This window comes from Hemitrygon akajei, chromosome 4 (assembly GCF_048418815.1).
Source record: "Hemitrygon akajei chromosome 4, sHemAka1.3, whole genome shotgun sequence".
In the NCBI taxonomy this organism is placed as follows: Eukaryota; Metazoa; Chordata; class Chondrichthyes; order Myliobatiformes; family Dasyatidae; genus Hemitrygon; species Hemitrygon akajei.
The window spans coordinates 181,505,872-181,525,255 of record NC_133127.1 but is presented as its reverse complement, the minus strand read 5'-3'; the positions used below and the strand labels follow the sequence as shown (position 1 = coordinate 181,525,255).

Sequence of the window (19,384 nt, the reverse complement as noted above, 5' to 3'; positions counted from 1 at the left end):
ATAAATATCAAGAACAAGAGATGAAGTGTTTTTGAAAGTGAGTCCTTTAGTTGTTGGACCACTTCAATGATGGGGCAAGTGAAGTTGAATGAAGTTATCCCCTCTGGCTCAAGAGCCTGACGGTTGAGGGGTAATCACTGTTCCTGAACCTGGTGGCGAGTCCTGAAGCTCTTGTAACTTCTTCCTGACAGCAGCAGCAAGAGGACAGCATGTCCTGGGTAGTTGGGGCTCCTGATGTTGGACGCTGCTTCCTTGCAAGAGCATTTCAATTAGATATGCTCAATAGTTGGGAAGTCTTTACCCGTGATGCACAGGGCCATATCCACTACATCTTGTAGTATTTCCTTTCAAGGACATTAGTGTTTCCACACCAGGCTGTGATGCAGCCAGTCAATATACTCTCCACTGCACTTCTATAGAAGTTTGTCAGTTTTAGATGTCAAAACTTGTTTTAAATTCTCACTTCCACTTTCATTTGGGCAATGGTAAGGGACTATTAGCACCACCTAATAGACTGCATTCAATATTTGGAATTCTATGAGACAAAATATTGCATATTTGATCTAAATAGTTCACTTTCACTTGCAAATTAAAGGTTGCTGTGCATAAGTGTGTAAAAACAGATTATATTTCTCCACCAGTTGAATAATAACTTTAAAATAAAGATGGCCAAAATAACCCTCACTATTTTTTTTATCACTATGATCAGCATTCTTCAGTTTTTTGTAGCAGGCTAGTGTCTCAGGCTTGCACATGAGCTTTGCACAATGAGCAACTCAAAAGTAAACAAATTTGTTATTGCAGGTATCCAGACAGTTCCACTCCTCATACCATCCAAAATTAGGGTTTGCAAGCCATCAACTCTGGTATTTCCAATCTTCTGACACAGCTAGATGCAAAAGTTTTGCATTTTATAATGTGGTAGTCTATTAAACTTGCAAGTTACACTAAAATGGTTCAGTGTTTAAAACAGAGAGCAGGAAAGAGACAACACAAAAGAGATGTACCCAGTTAAAAAGGTGCATACGGAATAGAAGTTTAGCTTTCAGATTAAAAATTAATTGGCTCTAGCCAGGATAATAAATCACAAGACAACTTCATTGCACTGATAGGAAGCTCAAAAAATATGTATAATCATAGTAATGGGAGCTGTGCAATGAGAAAAGTGATTACATACAAATTGCAAGTATAATCACATCTGGAATGGTTTGTACAATATTTATAATATCAAGGAAGGAGCTTAATTGCTAATTAATTAAGATTTTTCTTAAACTATGGGGACAACATCACTGATAATTCTCTCTAGGGAACAGACAGTTCAGGGAATATTTATTCATGTAGATTTATAAGATATTATTTGAACCATATGCATAATCATGATTTTAATCTAAACTATGGTTGTGTGCACTCGTGTGCAAGAGAAGGTGCCGAGATAATTCATATTTCACAGAGATGATGAACAAATGCATCGAATAATGCTGGGAAAAATGGTGTGTTGATGTTTAATCATAAATTGAAAAAAAAACAGGATATGGTGGCAGTGCAACAATCAGTGAAGAACACTAAATTTCCAGATTGTTTTAAGAACTTATCTAGTTCAATGATGAGGGGAGGAAATTTACCATTATTCCCCCATTCTGGACTCTGACTTCAGAATCATTAACATGGCTGCACCTTACACATCCATCAAAACAATGAAACATCCCAGTTAGATAATATATTGAAATAGTTCTAAGATTATTTTTAAAATGGTATCAACATATATACAAAATTTAGTCAAATAAGTATTTCCCCCAACATTATTGACCTCGCAAACATGTGGTATCCCATAGTATCGCCAAGCAGCAATCAAACATAGTTGTTAAACAGGTGACAAGAACTTGGTAATTTATTTTGTTCAATAGGGATATTCTCTGATTTGACCAGATCTATTTCAGTGGTCTGCGGTTCATTGGGACAGTCGCAATTTGATCAACTTTTAATGAACAAAAATAGAGAAAGTAGCTAGTATTGCCTTTGTTTATTGGGGACACTATGCCACTTAACTGGGACAGGGGACTGCTGCAAACAGTTTCTAACTAGCAGTAGTTGAGTGCACTTGTGCAGTCATTAGACACTACACCATGCTTAGAACAAACACTTTTTACATAGTCAGTTGCATGTTGTTTGTGTTCAAAATGCTGTAATTTTTGTCACTGATATTTGACAAGAAGCAAGTAGCAGGTCAATTCAGAATGGTTTTGCTCACCGCAGTTTCAAGCATTAATTCTTGGCGATGCTAGAAACAGCTAGGAGTGAAAATGACACTATTTCACTACTTCAGCAAGTTAGAAAATACAAAGAATTAAGGTATCGACAATCATCTTAAATGATACAATGAAAATTAAGACCGAGGATGTAATTGTCAAAAGCACTGCATGAAGGCAGTCCAATATCTGCATGGGTCTGCGCTGATTTTGCTCATTTATAATCAAAGCAACATGGCCATATATACTGGATTACTTCTCCGTCAATAACTATTATGAACTAATCGTTTTATAGTACTGCAATAGTATTGGTAGTGTTCTATATTTCATTTAAATACATAGTTTGCTACTCAGTTAACTATTCCCATGAAACTTTTGCTAATTGGGACTGCTTAATGGGGCCAAAATGTATTGGTCCCGATGTGTCCCAATTAACCAGAATCCACTGTATACAGAATCCTACTGATAATGACTTACATTTATAAAAATTTACATCCTAAGAACACAAGTTTAATAAACAGAAAAATATTACTTGAAAGCTAAATGTTTCCTTGCTTGCTGTAGAAAAGCTCCATGTTCAGTATGACATGAAAATAACATCAACTCCTTCAGGTTCTCTTCATAGAATCATTATACATATACTCTTTCTCATTAATATGCAAACAAAACAAACAACAAAATAAATAGAGGACAATGTTGGTTTCCTAACTCCTTTAGCAGGAAACTACAATGACCAGGTTTAAATTACCTTGCATTTTACCTACACGAAACTTGTTCTCACTTCAGCTCCTACTACCTTTCCCTATCACCTGTCAGATTGTACTCCTTCCCCTCCACCCACCACCTTATTCTGGCTTCTTAACCCTTCCTTTCCCGATGAAGGGTCACAGCCCGAAATACCAGTTGTTTAATTCCTTTCCATAGTTGCTACCTGACCTGCTCAGTTTCTCCAGTATTTTCTGTGTTACTAGGCTCGGCAGAAAACTGGCAAGAGTAAACACTCATGAGTCAGACACCGCTTTCCAACATCCTCTATTCTCAGAACAATAAAAGCATGAAGATCTAACCCCCAACTATAAACTTGCAAAGCTTCAGCACTGAATTTTGCTTAATAATCACAATGATTTGCCAAAGGAATGAAGCCAATTCGTTAATAATTAGGCAACACCCTTTGATTTCAGAAAACAATGCTTTGTCCATTAAATCTTGCAGACAGTAAACAAAACTATAGTTTTCATGGAGAGAAAGAGAGAGAGGAAAAAAGGTATTTTACAAAGCAAGAGCCATGTTGGAGAGGTTAGTTTGACCTTTGTAGATAGACATGGAAGATATAACTAATTCTTACGACATAGCCAGAATGGCAAAAGCAATATGGGTACCAAACCAATATCTCAAATATTATAACTATTTTTCATACCACCACAAACATCACATTGCTAACATAGAGAAAACTACTGCTATGGCAACTATGCACATAGAAAGATCACCTCACGTTCACAAATAAACAATTCACAATAAAGTCTCCAGAACGGGTTACTTGGTATACATCTGTACCATCCAATGCAAGGAAAAAAACACTGAAGCGTTATGAAACAAAAACTTATTTTTTTTTAAACCCTGTTATGTCATTCTATATAATGCTAAAGCAGCCAAAGATCAACTCCCAAGAACAGTCCAAAACATTAGGACAAAAATCTATAACTGCACTCCTTTCCATTTGTCACATTTTTAATAAGCAAATTATCACATGTATGGTTAGTCTTTACCAAAAGCTTAACAACCGCCATATTTAAAAACAAGTGATAAAGCAGGTTGCATTCAGTATAATTAAGATTCCGACAGAACCATGAACATACACTTTGATTGCCATCATCAAACCCATTTAAGAAAAATCAATTACAAGAGAGAATTTGAATGCCTGTTACTTCACAAAGAGTCATGGATTATTACAACAGATGGAAGTTCATTATGCCCATTAATAGAATGTTCCAATCAGTCCCACTCCATTGCTTTTTCTCCATGGCCTTTTTCCTCTTCCACTTTTCAAAACAAGGTATTAGGTTAAGGATATAGATTAGCTATACCAGAACCAAATGAGTAGAATTAATCAGATTTATTATCACTGATATATTTGTTTGATGTCAACAGTGCAGTACAAGACATAAAATAATTAAGTTACAAAAATAAACAGTGTAAATGACAAATAGCACAAAAATGATCTTTTAAAAACTTGAATAGCTGAATAGCCTACTCATCTTTCTAGTTCTTCTTTGAAAGCCAATACTGAATCTGTTTCCAACAGCCTTTCAGACAGTGCATTAAGCAAGAACTTAATGTACAAAAACAAAATTATCCTCATTTCACCTCTGGCATCTTTCCAAAAACGGCAAAGATATGTTCTCAAGTTCTCACTGACTTCATTTTGAACGCTTCTATTAAATAGGCCTGTTATCTTATCCTCTGAGGAGGATGATTCTGGTTTTGCTAATTTTTACAGCTAAATGAAGACCCAAGTCCATGACACCATTCCAATAAACTTCCTTTCAAACGTGCAATGCACAGAACTGAATACAGCCGAGACCTAATCTGTGCTTTTGAAAGTTCCATTTACTTCCTTATGCCCATATCATGTGAAACCAAATTAGCAATTTAACAATCTAGGCAAAAAACAAACAAACAATAATGCAGCATAGTATCTCAGAAATGACCTGGCTTATCAAGCTAATTTCAGTGATCTTCTTTTGGACCAGTAATCAGTTTCTTGAATTCCTCATTTTCACAAGAAACTTGATTCTCTAGTATATACAGCAAGTTTAATTTCATCCTTGTAAATGGAGACAAAATATAATTATGGTAATAGAATACTTCAACACAGAAGCAGACCCTTCAGACCAACTATTACGTACTGAACTATGTCTCCCTGGTCCTATTGATCTGCACTTGGACTACAGGTGTCCGCCGTTTTTCAAACATTTGTTTTACTACACCTCGCTGTTACGAAAGACCTACATTAATCACCTGTTTTCACTGTTACGAAAAAAGGTAGTGCATCCATTAGCAAGATGAGTTCTAAGGTATCGGAAAAGCCTAAAAGAGTGCGCAAGGGTGTTACACTTAGCGTAAAACTAGACTTAATTAATCGTTTCAATCGTGGTGAATGAAGTAAGGATATAGTGAGTTTGGCTAAGGAGGCTGGGTTTGTGGAAGTTGACGAAGATGTTGCTGAAGAGGTTTTGGCATCCCATGACCAAGAACTGACAGATGAAGAGGAAAGGATAACAATTGAAACCGAACGCAGTAGCGAACGGCCCGAAAGTGAAGTCGTCCAGGAACTGAAATGTGAAGCAATTGCGTGAAATTTTCACTGCGATTGACAACACTGCAATGATTGCAGAAAAGTATGACTAATTTTGAAAGGGTACATAGGTTTAGGGCATATTTGCAGGATGGTTTGAGTGATTACAAAGAACTGAGAGATAAAAAACTGTGCGAGGCTAAGCAGTCAAGCATACTGTCGTTTTTCAATCCTTCCACATCAGCCACAGCAGACGATGAACCTCAACATCGAGGCAGGCAGACATACATAGATGACCTGCCTGCCCTGATGGAAACAGACAACGAGATGCCACCCCAGTCTCCCACCATCCCAACCTCCAACTCAGCCTAACACACCATTATCAGCGTGCTCCCAGTCTTCCCGATTCCGATAAGTGAAACTACACTGTATATACATTTCTACTTTATATAAGCTATGCATTTTTACGTGTTATTTGGTATGATTTGGCAGCTTCATAGCTTAAAGGTTACTGGAAAGAGTGCTTCTGCCAAGAGCGCTTGCACTGAGTGTTTTTGCCGTGAGTGCTGCTGAGAGCGCTCACGGGAGATTTTCGCTTCTGTGGACAGTGCTGCAATGACTTATACTTCCTACTTTATATAGGCTGTGTATTCATCAGATAATTCCTGCTTTTACTATATATATATTATTATTTTGGATTTTGTGTTATTGGCATGATTTGGTGGGGTTTTTTTGGGATCTGCGAATGCTCACAATTTTTCCCATATAAATAAATGGTAATTGCTTCTTCACTTTAGGACATTCCGACTCACGAACCATTTCATAGGAACGCTCTACCTTCAGATAGCGGGGGAAACCTGTATAACCCTCCATACCCCTCCCCATCTATGTACAGTGGCATGCAAAAGTTTAGGCACCCCAGCCAAAATTTGTTACTGTAAGTAGGTAAGCGAGTAAAAGATTACCTGATTTCTAAAAGGAATAAAGTTAAAGATGACACATTTCTTTAATATTTTAAGATTACATATTTATTTCCATCTTTTACAGTTTCAAAATTACAAAAAAGGAAAAGGGCTTGAAGCAAAAGTTTGGGCACCCTGCATGGTCAGTACTTAGTAACACCTCCTTTGGCAAGTATCACAGCTTGTAAACACTTTCTGCAGCCTGCTAAGAGTCTTTCAGTTCTTGTCTGGGGGATTTTTGCTCATTCTTCCTTGCAAAACTCTTCCCGTTCTGTGAGATTCTTGGGCCACCTTGCAAGCACTGCTCTTTTGAAGTCTATCCACAGATTTTCGATGATGTTTAGGTCGGGGGACTGTGATGGCCAAGGCAAAACCTTCAGCTGCACCTCGAGGTAGTCCATTGTAGATTTTGAGGTGGGTTTAGGATTATTATCCTGTTGTAGAAGCCATCCTCTTCCATCTTCAGCTTTTTTTAAAGATGGTGTGATGTTTGCTTCCAGAATTTGCTGGTACTTAATTTAATTCATTCTTCCCTCTACCAGTGAAATGTTCCCCGTGCCACTGGCTGCAACACATGATCGATCCACCCCCATGCTTAACAACTGGAGAGGTGTTCTTTTCATGAAATTCTGCACCCTTTTTTCTTCAAACATACCTTTGCTCATTGCAGCCAAAGAGTTCTATTTTAACTTCATCAATCCACATGACTTGTTTCCAAAATGCATCAGGCTTGTTTAGATGTTCCTTTCCAAACTTCTAACACTGAATTTTGTGGTGAGGACGCAGGAAAGACTTTCTTCTGATGACTCCTCCATGAAGGTCATATTTGTGCAGGTGTCACTGCACAGTAGAACAGTGCACCATCACCCCAGAGTCTGCTAAAATCTTCCTGAAGGTCTTTTGAAGTCAAATGGGGGTTTTGATTTGCCTTTCTAGCAATCCTACGAGCAGTTCTCTCAGTTTTCTTGGTCTTCCACCTTTCCTGTTAACTGCCATTTCTTAATTACATTACAAACTGAGGAAACAGCTACCTGAAAACGCTTTGCTATCTTAAAGCCTTCTCCTGCTTTGTGGGCATCATTTATTTTAATTTTTAGAGTGCTAGGCAGCTACTCAGAGGAGCCCATGGCTGCTGATTGTTGGGACAAGGTTTGAGGAGTCAGGGTATTTCTAAAGCTTTGAAATTTGCATCACTGGCCTTTCCCAACAATGACTGAACAAGCCATAACCCCAACAAGCTAGTTAAGGTCTGAGACCTTGGTAAAATATATCTGAGAGCTGAAATCTCTTGGGTTGCACAAACTTTTGCATGGCGCTCCTTTCCTTTCCCTCCCCCACTCTAAAATTGTACAAAACAAAAATATACTAATCTTGCTTAAAATGTTGAAAAGAATGTTTCACCTTTAACTTTATGACTTTTGGAGATCAGTTCATCTTCTACTCACTTAACTATTCACAGTAACAGAAATTTTGACTAGGGGTGCCCAAACTTTTGCATGCCACTGTACCTATCCAAATTTCTCTTAAAATGATGAAATTGAACCTGCATCCATCACTTCCGCCAGCAGCTGGTTCTATACTCTCAACATCTTGAATGAAGTTTCCTCTCATGTTCCCCTTAAACATTTAACTTTTCATGACCTCTAATTCTAGTCTCACCCATCAGTGAAAAAGACTGCTTCCCCTCCCCCAATCTATACCCCTCAATTTTGTATATACCTCTAATCAAATCTCCCCTCATCCTACTCTAAGGGGATTCTCTCCTATTGTTCACTTATTCTGCCATTTTTCTTCTTCCTTGATACCGTAATAAACCTGATAATCAGTTTGTAGAGATTCTCAGTTTTTCTCCACTAGGCTTTTTACTTTTAAATGCAAGCCTTGCCAATGACATCCTCACCATATGAACCAATAAATTTAAATGGTGAAAAGTCACAGGCCAGTGAATTTCTGTCTCTGACTTCCTCAGCAGCTAAAGCATTTGTGGTAGTTTACTTTTTGTCAATGAGGACCTCCAGGATATTGAGTTTGGGATTCAGTGAAAGTGACTACTGAACCCCTTCAGGCTGCCTACTTCTACCATATCATTGACTGCTCTCTTTCCCCTCAGTCACTCTTAGCACAACCCCCACCTGAACATATCCAACTCCTTTCTTCCTCGATGTGTCTGTTTATCTTTCATTTTGCACCCCCCCCTACTTTTGTGACTACCTCTGCTTCTCAAATCCACCCAGTCATAGCAAACAAATCATTCAAAGCCTGTAGCCTGGTCACAATGCCCAAACCTTTCCTAATAAACCTTGAGAGAATCTTCAGCCACTTACAGATCAATCTCCTAGTACTCAGTGGTTAGTGAGATAGGTCCACACATGTAATTTCCCAGATAGAGAAAGAATTCTACTGCAGGAGTATCACAGTCATCTGCTATAGATACAGAGCACAAAGCAATGGAAGGGAAGGCCCTAAAGTGCCTAACCCCATGTATATTTTTTTCTTTCTATTACACTCCCTAGCATAAAGGGGCAGAGGCCCTCAGAGCATAGAGGGGTAGGCAAAGCTGAAAGGTAAAAGAAAAGTGGATGGGAGAAGATGACTATGAGAATTTAGGAAGGTAAGTGGTGGGAAAGAAGATTCAGCTAGGATCAACAATGAAAAGGGTTAGCGAGAGAACAATGAGGAAGCAATATGCGAAGTCCTCCAAGTCTAAACTCACCCTTAAACAGTTGCATGCCAATAGGCATCCATGTTCATGCCCTCCATAGTTGTCTTGTATGCAATTGCTATTGGACCAAGCCTTTGCACTATTGAGCTCACATGATAGCTGGTTTGTTTCAGCCAGCTCACAGCAATAGAAGTCCCACACCTCAACTTCTGCTCCTCAGCCTAGACACACAGGACACTAGGACCATTTCAGTTGAGAGGGATCTAACCATTATTCCACTTTTATAGCTCAGTAACTAGAAAACTGGTCAGTGACACTTGGACCTGGCATGGCAGTCGCTCTCCATGGAAGGACTGAGTTTGTGCAGCCGCTCTCCTCCAATGTTGACAAGTTTTCGGTAACCCGAGACTTACTTGATTACATGATTCTTTATATTGGTTTCCTTTCGTTTTTTTGTGTTTTCTTTCTTGTTGCTGATTGACAAGTGGGTAATATATTACCTTTTGTGAGGGAGGAATTGGGGATTTGGGGTCTGGTGTTTTTCCTGTGTGGGAGGGGGTTTTTCCATTAGTTGTTTTGTGTGCAAGAGAGGGGATTGGGGGCTTTGATGCTATTGTTGCTGTCCTTTTCTACGAAGGAGGGGGGTCTGATGCTATTGTCACTATCCTTTTCTGCAAGGAAGAGGTCTGGAGGTTTTGATGCTATTGTCACTTCCCCCCCCCCCCCCCACCAACAAGTGAGAGGTTTGGAATTTGACACTATTGTCACTGTTGATTTCCTGTGAGGGAGGGGGTTGGGGATTTGATGTTATCATCACTGTTTTTTTTTTTACGAGGGAGAGGTTTGGGGTTTTTGATGTTCCAACTGCCATTTGGGGATTGGGGGGGGGAGAGAGGAGAGAGTTGATGTTTTTCAACAAAATCCCATTGTTCTTCTGTACTTCATGGCTATCTGGAGAAGATGAATATCAAAGTTGGATCGTACATGCGTACTTTGACAATAAAATGAACCTTTGATGGCAAGGTGGAAGATGTTCCTAAAACACTGTCGTCATGCTCTTGTACCTTCTTGATTGCAGCAATGAGAAGAGGTCATGTCCTGGTTGATGGGGGTCTTTAATGATGAATGTAGCCTTTTTGAGGCATTGCCTTTTGAAGATGTCATCAATGCTGAGAACCAGTGAAATTCTGCAAAGGCATCATAGGCAATGGAGGGGGCAAGGAAAGTGAACCCCAACATTTTGTCAGAGACATTGGTACAAGGAAAGCATTGCAGCAATATTCCCAATTCAGGCACTGGCAGCTGTTCAACCATCACCTGAGCAAAAACCTCCTGGGATGTCCACATCATCCTGGTCAGGACAGGTAGTGAAGATTATTGATACATACAACAAGCTGGAGGAACTCAGCAGGTTGGGCAGCATCCATGGAAACAAGCAGTCAACGTTTCGGGCCAAGACCCTTCATCAGGATAGGGCCGAAACTTTGACTGCTTGTTTCCAAAGATGCTGCCCAACTTGCTGAGTTCCTCCAGCTTGTTATACGTGTTGATTTAACCATAGCATCTGCAGTGTACTTTGTGTTGAAGATTATTGATACTGATCACTTGCTAATCTATTGCCATCTCTATCAGAATACCACCAAACAGTGCAAGATAATGAATGTTAAAGATCAACGCCCTACAAAAGGCATGTCCTCAGACAATCTGACTACCTGCTACAAACAAAAGGCACAGAATGTCCACAGTAAGCTAATTAATTTAATGGCTCCGTCTGTCTAAGTAGACAATGGATGTGCCCGGTTTAGGACTCAGTTGGGTGTGGAACAGCGCTGGCTGTGGCTAAATAAGCCGATTCTTGAGCGGCAGTCCTTGGCACAGCTGCTGCACACAAAGGCTGATGGCTGTGGCCGGGTAGTCACTGCCAAAGCTTTCCTTCTCTCTCTTCTGTCTGACCACAGTCGAGTTCGTTTTTCCTCTGCATTGGTAATGCCTGTACGTACAGCCTGTCACCTGGTGCAGCGATTTGCAGCCATCTCTTCCCAAGTGTCAACTCCACCCTGATATCAGCAGTCATCAGGTCACATTTACAAACGTCCCTGTAACACAGCAGTGGGCACCCTATGGGCCGGGATCTTGCAGCGAGTTCTCCGTATAGGATGTCCTTGGGGATGTGGCCATCCTGCATGCAGTAGACGTGGCCAAGCCAGCGTAGTCAACACTGTGTGAGAAGGACATAACTGCTTGGCATGCAGGCCCGGTCCAGGACATCCTTGTTTGGTATACAGTCTTTCCAGGAAATGCCCAGGATCCGACACAAGCACCGTAGGTAGAAGCTGTTGAGGCGGTGCTCTTGGCACGTGTACGTTGTCCAACTCTCGCTGCCATAGGGAAGAGTACTCAACACGCAGGCTCTGTACACTGCAATCTTGGTGGCTCTGGTGAGCTTGGTTTTCCACACTCTTTGACAGCTTGGCCATAGCAGCAGCGGCTTTCCCTATTTGCCTGTTGAGCTCTGTCAAGGGACAGGTTGCTGAAGACTGTCGATCCTAGGTAGGTGAATTCATCTACTGCTTGCAGGGTGTGGTCACCGATGCTTCGCTGACATCCTGGCCCATGATCTCGGTCTTCTTCAGACTGATGGTGAGGTCAAACTCTTGGCAAGCATGTCCCAGGGAACTGACTAGCCTCTGGAGACCAGACTGTGTTTGTGAATCAGCTTTATTCACTGAGATTTATTCTTTTGTAGACCCTTTGTTTAACATTACATCTTGCATTTGCCAAGGCTGCATCATTGCTCAACACTTCAATAGCTTTTTGCTGCAGTCTTCAAAACAATGGGGAAGCTGTTCAACCTGGGGCAACTACACAGCGTAGCCACAGTGTGCTAACAACAATGTGCACTGTAGACAATAGTGGGGCTCATCACCAACAACAATGAGACAGCCTACTGAGAGGAGATGGAAGACCTCAAAGCTTGGTGTCAGGCAAATAACCTCTTCCTTAATGTCAACAAGACAATGGAGATGGTTATCAACTTCAGGAAAACTTGCACCACTCTTTACACCAGCAGCACAGCAATGGAAACTGTGAGCAGTTTCAAACTCCTCGGAGTGTACATCTCATACAACTTCTTAAGGTCCTACAACACAATACTGCTACTTTCTGAGGCCGAAGAGAGCTGGACTATGCACATTCATACTCACATCATTCTACAGATGCACAGTAGTGAGCATCCCAACAAGCTACATCTCTGCATAGTACAGAAACTGCACTGCAGCAGACATAAAGGCTCTACAATGGGTAGTCAAAACTGCTCAATGCATCACCGGCACCAGTCTACCTGTCAACAAAGACATACATAAAGATGCCAGAACAGGGGCCATATCAAATAGGACTGGGGTAGGATTAGCATAAATGAGTGGTTAATAGTTGATCCAAACTCAGTGGGCCAAAGTTTTGGTGTTCCGTTGTTCATCCTGCAGACTTATTCTTTTTTGTGAAAGCTTCCACATACTCTATACCTCACAAGGTAGCACAGTCCTCAAACCCAACAAATTGCCTAAGGTACTTGTTTAGCCTCCTCACCAGGTATGGGACATGTAGCATCCACACCAGCACCACCAGACTCAAAACAATTACTGATTGGAGGCTGATCAGTACCTCCATCCCCCATAACCATCACAACCCTATTATTTCTTGTCAGTCACCTTATGTACATCACTTTGTGGACATACTATATATAAGCAATCTTATTTACACGTGCTTTTTAAAAATTTATTACTGCTTTTTTTTCTTCGTGTTTTTGTGCTGCATTAGATAAAGAGCAACTGGAGTAACAATTTCATTCTTACACTTATGTACTGGAAATGACATTAAACATTCTTGATTCATGCAAGAGATGTTTATCAATTAATTTCTGAATGACCTTCACAGATTCTTCAAAGCTAGCAAGACCACCTATTGCACAATCCCAAATGCCCACTTTGCTCAGAACCAAGATGAGAAGGATGCTTGTCAACAATAAAAAGGCAGTCAGAGCCCACAGGTTAAAAACATTTTGATGAAGTCAAAACTGATCATCACCCTAATACTTCTCTGTATTCCTCCTGTCTCAATACTGCACCTCTCTTCCATTAAGCTCCCTACTGAAAAGGAATTAATAGAACAAATTGGAAACTATTCAACCTGCACTGCCTTTACCCAAGAATCAAAGTCACTCCAATGTCAGTTAAAGATGCAATGTGGAAATTATGCCTGCATATAATCCATATTTAGAGGCTGAGCTCAGTTATTGTCAACTCCTCACTGAAACAAACCAAAATAGGTTTTATACTAAACACCTACAAAGCAACTGTCCTTTTATAACCAAACCTTTCAGCAAAACACAAGCCAAAAGAGTCCATGGAACAACTCCTGGAACAAATGGTCCCATCAATAAACCGGCAATGATTAAATCTAATCATTTACAGAGCACTATCACGATCTTTGTGCACAATCGTTTGTTACTTGAAGAAAACGATATTGGACCATTCCTCAAATCCACCATAATATGCTCATGTCTATTGTATAGCCATGATCCATGCACTCCTGTAGACTTCTGGGACATGTGCTATATCTACAGAAATCATTTCAAAGCACTGAGGTACCATAGTGCCATGTCTGCAAAATCATCCAAATCCATTCCCGAATAAGTCAACCAATGTCAGTGGTCATGAGCAGGTCAACATTTACAACAGGAGTTTTAATTAAACTTAAAAAGGGCAGGGCAATCATTCACATGCGCAACACCAGATGGCCAAAGCCACCACTCAATCACACAAATATTAACAGGTGGACAGAAAGAGGAAACAATTCATGGAACATCTCAAAGCTTCCTTGAATATGTCTTTAACTTAAGGAAAACATCAAGTCTATCATCACTAAAAAGAGATGAGCAATTCATCACATCACAGAGCAGAACTCCTTTGCTGGGAGCATACAAAACCCCAGTACAAAAAGTATTAAGAATGCACCACTTCCCATACTACCCAGTGAGTCCATGAAGCATCTCTTGTCCATCTGTGGCACAGTCTGATCTCATATCATCCTCATCAGCCAATTCAGAACCCACAGAAATTGATTGGAAGTCAGTCAGCCTTAACTATAGCAACATACACAAAATGCTGGAGGAACTCAGCAAGTTAGGGAGCATCTATAGAAGGAAACCATTGACATTTTGGGCTGAGACTCTTCATTGGGACTCCTTAATATGCATTCTTGACTGTATATTATTTCATTATCTGAGGATCTGCAGATGGATTGCAAAGGTGCAAGTCATCTGAGAATAACATTCAAAGTAAATTTCTTATCAAAGTCTACATATGTTACCATACACAACCATGAGATTAATTTTCCTGCAGGCATACTCAATAAATCCATAATAGAATCAATTATTAAATTACAGAAGTTTTTCAAAGTTTTAGATGTCATGCCAAATCTTCACAAACTCCTAAGGAAGAAGAGGCACTGCTGTGCTTTCATTGTAAATGCACTCAAGTGTAGGGCCCGGGGAGGTCCTCCAAAATGATAAAAGAGGAATTTAAAGTTGTTGTCTGTCTCCACCTCTGATAACAATTGACTCATGGACCTCTGGTTTCCTCCTCCTGAAATCAATAATCAGCTCTTTGGTCTTGTTTATATTGAATAAGAGGTTGTATTTATACCGCCACTCAGCCAGATTTTCCAATCTCCCTCCTATATGCTGATTCGTCACCACCTTTGACTCAGCCTACAATATTGGTGTTGTCAGCAATTTGAATATGGCAGCCACACAGTGACAAGTATAAAGCAAATAGAGCAGGGGCTAAACAGACAACTGTGTGATTGAGATTGTAGAGAGGTTGCCAATCCGAACTGACTAGGGCCTGCAAGTACGAAAATAGAGGATTCAATTGCAATTGAGGTATTGCAGCCAAGGTCTTCGAGACTACTGATTAGCTTTGAGGGGATGACGGTATTGAATGCAGAACTATCAATGAAGAATATCCTGATCTATGCATCTTTGTTGTCCAAATGTTCCAGGTTTGAGTGAAGAACTAATGAGATGACATCTGCTGTGGACCTGTTGCACTGGTAGGCAAACTGGAGCAGATCCAAAACTCTTCAAAATCAGGAGTTGATATATTTCATCATCCTCTCAAAACACTTCATCACTGAGGAGGTACATGCTACTAGAGGCAGATTACCATGCTCTTCATAGACACCTGTATAATTGAAGCCTGCTTGAAGCAGCTGGATACCGGAGACTGCAAAAGGTTAAAGATCTTGGCGAACACTCCAGCCAGTTGATCAGCACAGGTCTTTAAGTACCTGGTCAGGTACCCTGTCTTGGTCAGATGCTTTTTGTGAGTTCACTTTCCTGAAGGATGCTTATACATCAGCCTCAGAGACTGAAATCACAGGGTCATTGGGAGCTGAAGGAGTTCACGATGGTTCCTTCGTGTTTTGACAGTCAAGCCAAATATACAACTCATCTGGAAACGAAACTCTGTTGTCACCTATGCAATTTGATTTAAACTTTGAGGGGTGATAGCATTCAATCCTTGCCACAATGGTTGAGCACCCTTGATACAAGTTTAGTCCGGAATTGCCACGGCCTATGAGATGGCTTTCCAGAGAAGATACCTGGAACCCTCGCAACGATCTTGGTCACCAGACTTGAACACCTCTGATTTGACCCTCAGATTGCAGATTTCATGGTTCATCCAGAGTTAGTGGGTGGGAGAAGACTTAGAATTATTTTGTGGGGACACATTCGTCTACCACTATTTTTATAAAGTCTGTGCCAACCAGCGTATTTTTATCTGGCAACAGCCTTGCCACATGAACTTTTACATTGCAGTTTCAATGACTACAATTTTACCAGAAGTTCTTGGTGCAACACTAAAACAAATGTTCCTTTCATATACTTCAGCATGACTCCTGGCAGGTATAGCAATCTTATACAAAAGTCACAATGCTCATGAATAAGCTGGCTGTAAGCATTTTTTTTTTAAATCACAATCAGAAGTCACTGATTTGCCCAAAGTCCACATAATATTTTACAAGCAGCAGTTTCAAGTTCAAGCCCTGTCCAATAATACACTATACCTCTTCAGCCTATAGTTGCTGAGGTCAATTGTAAACTTAATTCTGTGGTTAAGATCTAGTTTAGCAAAGCTTAAAGGCATATTGTACCTATGCATAAGGTGATTACAGTACACAAGACTACTGTCTGGGGTCAGGGGAAGGGAGGGATTTGAGAAAGACAAAAAGATTGAAACCTGTTGAACTTGAATCAAAAACTTGAGCAAATAACCTTACCCAACACTTACTTCAGATTCACAGCGCTACCAGAAATGCCACCTTCAAGCAAGATGTAAATGGATCGCCTGCTATCTCTCTCAGGGTAAATGCAAAAAAATACTGGGCAAGGTATAGAATTCTCTGAAGCCTTGACTAATGCAAACTGCTTAATTAACACCAAGTGGACAGCTTACCCATCACATAAAATTTGAAAATGCTCAAAATACCCAGTTGAATTAATAGTTACTATGAACTGATTCTCTCTTCACAGATATTCCTGCCTTGAGTATTTCTAGCTTTTTCTATATTTTCAGAACCTGCTTTTTTTTTTGCTTTCTCAATTATCTTATCGAACTTCCCTCATTACGAATGAGAATATACTTTCAAAGCACTTCGATTTATGCAAAGAACATTGAGGCATCCAGAAACTGCACTTACTTTTGATCAATATAAACAACTAATGAAGTCTATTGAGAGAGTAGAAATTCTTGGCTGAAGATCATCCTAAGTCACTTCAGCCAATTATCTAATACAGGAGAGTCAGTTTTGGAATATAGAAAATGTTGCTGACAATCTGCAACAGAATAGTAATAAAAGCCGATAGTAATATGATGTTGACTGACAGCACCTCACTATTTTGCTCTTTTTGTATTTATTGTAAATTATAAGAATTTTTATGTAAAGCATCAACCTAGACAACACTACTTAAAGGCAATTTAAAGGCCAATGTTTTTTTCAGTTAAAGACAAAGTTGTAGGTGCACAGAACACTGCCAGGGGAAGTTGCTGAAAGCAGATATGATAGCAACATGTAAGAGAAGAGGCATGTGAATAGGCAGGGAATACAGACCATATGAAGGCCAATGTGCAATTCAAACTGGCACGATGATCAGCATTAACACTGTGGGCCAAAGGGTCTGTTGCTGTGCTGCACAGTTCTATTATTTTCCCTTCTTTTGAAATTGCAGAAAGCAATTAAGGATTAGTTATTAACACTGACGTATATCATGAAATTTGTTGTGTGCAGCAATACATAAATTACTACAAGTTACAACAAGTAAAAAAAGTAAAAGTGCAAAAGGAGCAAAATAGTGAGGTAATGTTCATGGAACCTTCAGAAATCCGATGGCAGAGGGGAAGCAGTTCCTAAAACAGTAACATTACTATTATTAAGGGAAAAGATACTGGGCTTGAAGCTCTTGTATCTTATCCCTGATGGTAGTAAGGTGGTGGTTTGTCCTGGTTGGTGAGTCATTAATGATGGATGCCACCTTCTCACGACCACCATCTTTCTGAAGATGTCCTCAAAAGGTGAGAAGGAGGTGGCTAGTACCCATAGGAGCCTAGTTCATGATGGAGCTAGCCGAAATTATAACCCTCTGCAGGAATTTTCAATCCGGTGTGACGATGCAACCAGACAGAATGCTCTCTATTGTACACCAATAGTAATTTGTTATTCTTGGTAACATAAAACTTCTAATGAAATATAGCAGCTTGCATGCCTTCATCATGATGGGATCAGTGTGTTGGACCCAGGATAAATCCTTCGAGAGGTTTATGCCCAGGAACTTGAAGCTGTTCATCCTTTTCACTGCTGACCTCCCCACCCCCCTTCACAGTGATGAGTTTTGGTGTATGTTCTCCTGACTTCCCCTTCATCAAATCCACAACCAATTCTTTGGTCTTAGCGACAATGAGTGCCACCACTTAACAAGTTGATCTATACCGACAATTACCATGTCAGAGTGTTACTGTAGACAATAAATAGCAGCCTGACATAGGTATTGCTTTTGTCCAAGTAGTCCAATGCCAAAGAGACAGTGAAATTTGCTTTGGCATCCAAGGCAACAAATGAGGTTTTTATTCCAACACCCAGTCCAACAAATGGAACCAGAGGCAGTCCAGAATTCCCTCACTAGACCTACTGCACCTAGATCCACTAAGCATAATCTAAATGCATAACTTTCTGACTCAGAGGCTCCTTACCATTGATGACAGCACAATTCACATATTGAAAGCCTTGCTTAATACAAAAGGAAATCGTGCAATATTACTTAACAATTGATAACCTATCAGCAAATAGGAACAGATTTAAACAATGTAATAAAACTGAAGTTTACGTTTTTAATGAAAGAAAGGCAACTGAAAAAGTTTTAAAGACTTCTTCCATGCAAATTTCTTCCATCTGGAGAGCGGAAGGAAGGCCGAGTTGGCAGATGTAGTAGTGATTCGAGAGCTGGAAGGAGGCAGGCTAGGGCCTTGGCGCCAAAGCTCAATGTAAAGTAGTCCTCCCCCCCCCGCTTAACAAAATGCTGAGAGACAGACACACGTATATACACACACACAAACACGCGCGAAACCAGCACCGCCGCCGTGTGGCAGCTGGCAACGTAATAACGCACCACTCAGAAAGAGAGAAAAAGAAACTTGCACAACTTTCCGTTCAATATTCACGCCTTTAAGACGTAAGTGAAGGCGTCGAGGTGGAAGGCTGCCCTTGGCCGAGCCGTGCATGCTGGATGGGGGAAGGCCGAGGGAGCCGCCGCGGCCTCGGCTCAAAGACACTTTCACCCTCCCCTTCACCCCACAGAGACACTCTCTATCTTTCTCGCTCGCTCTCTCTCTCTCTCACACACACACACAAAGGAAACGCTGCAGGACCGCATGCACTCACCGAGCGTTCGGGCTCGGCACGCTGGAGAACGCCAGACCCGGTGGCCCACCGTTCCATCTCAGCCAGAACCTCAGCCGAAGTGACTAACAACGGCTCCTATTATGCGGCTCCACGACGTCGCCGCCGCTGCTGCTGCTGCTTCTCTCTCTTTTTTTAAGCTCTCACCGCCTCCTGTTCGTGTTGACAGAAGCCAGTGCGCATGCGCCCTCCGCCGCCGCCGCCG

The 19,384-nt window shown here is 40.7% G+C and overlaps 1 protein-coding gene across 2 annotated transcripts in view; it reads right to left on the bottom strand.

Annotated features, from left to right (window-relative positions):
• jade3 (jade family PHD finger 3) overlaps nucleotides 1-19,345 on the bottom strand; it is a 50,556-nt gene extending 31,211 nt beyond the window's left edge. For both annotated transcript variants that reach the window (XM_073044150.1, XM_073044152.1), the window contains exon 1: nucleotides 19,162-19,345. The gene's annotated coding sequence lies outside the window, so the exon portion shown is untranslated. The remainder of the gene's footprint in view (nucleotides 1-19,161) is intronic.
• Nucleotides 19,346-19,384: the final 39 nt, after the last annotated feature.